Here is a 4,795-nt window from a genome sequence, read left to right on the forward strand (position 1 = left end):
TGTAAAAAATATCATACTTTTTACTGTCTTATACATATAAGAAAATATATTTGAAGAAGCCCTGTGTGTTGTGTGATGTGACATGATCTAACAATAGAAGAACATCTGTTGTTTCATACTATACCCTATCGATTATTTCATTGTTCTGCAAATAACTCTTTATGACTTTATTTTCCATCATGCAGACACACCACACAACACAGCTAGACACAAGAGTAACAAGTTAAGATTTGTATTGTTTTCTGGATATGAAATTGAGATATGAGATTTTGGTCATTTGGCACAACCTTTATTCATTCTTGTCAAAACCGCAAATATTTACATACAGACCAATCTGACTGCGGTGTTTCTTGTTCACGCATGCATGTGTAACTGTCTATGACCTACAGCAATGATTAACTGCACTACCTGTGGTTCAGGAAACAAACAGGAACAAAGAGCTGAGTCAGGTAGAGTGACAGTTGGCACATTTGGCTCAGAGTTGCCAGATATGTTGTCTACAATGAGAACAGCTCAAAAATCTGAACAAGAGAAAAAAGCTGCAGCTTTTCAACAATCCTATTCTTCATGGTCACAACAGTTTTGGGCATTAACCTTGAGAGAGTTTGCTGAGGCAACTAAATGTCTCACTATCAGAAAATGAGACAGATATAGAACTTAACTCTAAAGATGTAATATTTGTAAGTATACCAGTTTGTTTATTAGCATCGCTCACTCACACACATATCGGAACATAAGGTTGAAATATTGAATGGACTAACCGTATATGGGTATTATGTTTTCAAGAAGATATGGCGTTAACAAAACACAATTAACTTATATATAATTTTACAGGAAATTTGTATTATAGCACAGTTTTTAGATGTTGTTATGAGTATTTTCTTAAACTTGACTTAATAATGGTTCAGTTGAAAGTTATTTCACCAGTTTATGATAGTCTTCAATATGTATATTAAAATGATCCTGTGTTCGTGGTGAAAGCCCCTTTAGCACTACATAGGGGACAGATGTGATCATCAGTGTTTTGTAAATTTTAACTGAATGAGTCACTGTGATGAATAACAGTAGCTTGCAGTGACATCATCAGTAATTCCAGACCTGTACAGAGAAGTGAAAAACAAAAACAAGAGCACGTCCACCTGTCATTTGCCAGCAAACAACCACAATGACACATACATCAGGGCACGAAATGTTATATCTGCAATAACTACTGGTTATTCACATCCAGTCAGGAATAAGAGATAAATTAGATTTAACATTAGCATCCACTTTAATTGGATTTCTGGACAGCACTTAATCTGGATGCCAGTGAACCTGCTCGGTGTTGAAGCAGCTCGTGCAGCTTCCGGGGGCCCGAGTGCACATCGAACCTCTCGGTTAGTGATAAACAACTTGGACAGTGTTGGCTCCACGATGCTAAACAGGGATTAATGTAGCTAGCTCTGCAGTTCACTGACAGTCTCAGCTAGCTTCACCAACCTGCCCAGCGTTAGCTCACCCAGCTACTCATCGATTCACAGTCTGGGGAGGGGGGGGGACTTTTAGCTACACAGTGACCGTTTTAGCCAAAGTGTCGCGTCTCTGCAACGCGATTATCAGGACGTGTTGTGTGGACGTGTTGGGGTGAACGTGGCGAATGAACCCCGGAGACTGTCCCTCTGTGGAGGGCGCAGATGAGAGGCCATTACTGGATGTAGCGGGGCTAGCTAACGATTGCTAGCCATGCTACCCTGCAGCCAGCATACACACACACGCACACGTTTCCTCACACAGGGACACACAGCACTGTTTAACGGTGAGGTCGGACAACAGGCGGACGTGCACGACAGCTTACCTTCAAACCCACTGGTGTGTTTACTCCAACGGCGGCTGACACAACATTGTTCTCTCCCAGTAACATCAGCTGGAACTGCATCCAGCAGCAGAGCTGTAAACACTGCCCGCTCACAGCCGCACTGCGCATGCGCCTGTCAGAGAGAGGGAGGTGGAAGTGGATAGATAGATAGATAGATAGATAGATAGATAGATAGATAGATAGATAGATAGATAGATAGACGGATAGATAGATAGATAGATAGATAGATAGATAGATAGATAGATAGATAGATAGATAGATAGATAGACGGATAGATAGATAGATAGATAGATAGATAGATAGATAGATAGATAGATAGATAGATAGACGGATAGATAGATAGATAGATAGATAGATAGATAGATAGATAGAACGATGGTTAGATAGATGGATGAGTGGATGGAAAGATAGATAGATAGATAGATAGATAGATAGATAGATAGATAGATAGATAGATAGATAGATAGATAGATAGCAATTGCATGTGGAAAAACCTAATTTCAAGAAACATGACTGAGGTCAAGTATCATTGAGTATAAGTCCAACTCTCAATGTATTGTTTTTAATGTTTATTTAAAAAACATAAAGAATAAATGCTGCATTTTAATCATCTCTTTTGTCATTATGCACCATAATCACTGCTTGCATTAACCATACGATTATTGTTTGTATTATCTAATAATTTGATTCATCTTCTTGCTTTATTTCCTTCCCTTCTTTTTCTTTTAACGTTCCCCTCTAACCACATAACACACTTTGCTTATGAAGTTCACACTCCCGTTGATCTAATGTAAACCCACATAATTCCCTGGTTAGTGGATGGCCACTTATTTAAAAGCAGAAAAGTGACGGGGGCTGACTCTCTACACCTTAAAATCCCCGAACCACAGATTTCAGTCATAGCAAACACACCCACTCTTCTCATTGTGCTTCAGTCCTGCTGGTCCTTCCTGCCCAGCTTGTCGTGGGCTTGTTGTTTCCTCACAGTGGAACCAGGCAGGGGCGGCTCCTGGTACAGGCGACATAGGCGGTTGCCTAGGGCGCAAAATGCCGAGAGGGCGGCACAAGAGACTGAGTTATCATGACGTGACACATGCAATGTAAAACAATACATTAACGTCAAACCATCATCTAATAACTCCGGGGACGCACCGGAGGTAAAAGCCCCATGAAAAGCGTTCCGCCTCCTTCCTCGCCCATGTTAAATACTTGGGCTGTTCGCACAGGCAGCGTAGTGCCGGGAAGAACCAGGAAGCGCCGAGACCGCACACACGTACTCTCCTGTGGGGGGGGGGGTGGCGGCGTCAGGCTTCCTTAGGTCTGCAACTGTGAAGACCAGAATCATTTACAACTGAACCAGCGCAGAGAAATGTTGATGATGATGAAAAATGAAATATAAAATGAAATATAAAAACAATTAAATTAAATTAAATGGGGAACAGTAGCCGGCTGCGCACTTCCTGCGCAGAAAACCATTGCGCACATCCTCAGAGGACCGTTGCGCACATCCTGCGCAGAAGACCATTGGCGCACCTCCTGCGCAGAAGCCCATTGCGCACATCCTGCAGAACCGAACTGGGCACATCCTGCAGAGATTGCACGAGCAGCTTTTTTTTTTTTTTTTTTTTTTTTTTTAAATATATATATTTTTTATTCATTTAATCTTTTTTCTGTTTTTATACATAATTCATTTAAATTGAACAGTACAAGATCCAACACGGGACCTCCATGTTGAAGTACGATGTATCTACCGACTAGGCCAAACTGCCTGCTGATTTTTCACAATGAACTAAGCACTATAATAACTTGGACAAATTATCGTGCGCGTGTGTCTGTGTCTCTTTATATTGCTTTTGATACAAACTTCAGAGAAAATATTTTCTACATTATTACATGCATTTGACAGCCTTACTTAAAAGGTACTTTAATATTTTTGGATTTTAGATACTGGATGATTTAACATGCTTTAAAAACCTATGTTAGAGAATAACCTTGTTTCCAGTTTCTAACCTTGTCTTCTGACGCCTTACAAGAATCACAGTCTGCTTGTTTCCATGTGATGTCCTGAGGCTGCCCCCTGCTGGCTGCTTGGTTTGTGCAGCTTGCGATTAACTAAAGTTGTCCATAAAAGAAAATCTTTAATATCCTTAATTACCCAAGGGCAATTTGATGTACAACCAGCAACCAGTGCACGACAATAAATAAAAACCTACTCATTTTGGCAGCATAGTAGGGATATTTGCTGATGTCACCACCCGTGGCTCCGTGGACAGGCAAGCCAGCATCTAAAACATCCTCGTGGGTGGCTCCCTGTGTGAACAGTCAGGCGGCGGCTCGCACAGAATTTGCGCTTCCGCCTCAGGTGTGTCCTTAATGTACCTGCTGCGGTGATAGACTGCACTTAGAGTCAAAGATGAATCAAAAAAAGATTAAATTATCAGGTGCACAATTCAGAAAGCATCGCAAAGTAGAGCAGAAGAAAGAACGATATAGAGGTACGAATCACCCCGGTTGTGGACATCATTAATATTTATTTGTGTCGACATGACATGCTATCAGTACAGGACTCTGAATTTTGTTTAATAAAAGTTACTATGGAGAGTTATCACGCAGGAGCCACTTACACAAATATAATTCCAATGTGTTTGGGGGATTTTAACGCCCCTCTTTTGTTTTCCTGATCAGATTAAATTCTGCACATGACACAATGAGAGAGACACCTTCATCATCTCCCTGACCAGGAAATCCAAGAGCCCTGAGAAAACGTGATCATGCAGAATAAAGTTGATGAGTGACGCAGCCGCTGTCGTTAACATCACTTGCTGACACAGGTTTTGTGTCTCTGCAGTTACTCACTGTGTCAGGAGTCAAGTCCTCACAGTGACCTTCCACAGGCTCAAGAGGACACAGTGATTCACAAATAATGACAAGAGACAAACA

At 41.2% G+C, this 4,795-nt stretch overlaps 1 protein-coding gene across 2 annotated transcripts in view; it reads right to left on the reverse strand.

Moving 5' to 3' along the window:
• Positions 1 to 1,966, reverse strand: part of LOC133974669 (rab GTPase-activating protein 1) — a 60,169-nt gene extending 58,203 nt beyond the window's left edge. For both annotated transcript variants that reach the window (XM_062412319.1, XM_062412318.1), the window contains exon 1: positions 1,835 to 1,966. The gene's annotated coding sequence lies outside the window, so the exon portion shown is untranslated. The remainder of the gene's footprint in view (positions 1 to 1,834) is intronic.
• Between the last annotated feature and the right edge of the window lie 2,829 nt (positions 1,967 to 4,795).

This window comes from Platichthys flesus, chromosome 19, assembly GCF_949316205.1.
Source record: "Platichthys flesus chromosome 19, fPlaFle2.1, whole genome shotgun sequence".
NCBI lineage: Eukaryota > Metazoa > Chordata > Actinopteri > Pleuronectiformes > Pleuronectidae > Platichthys > Platichthys flesus.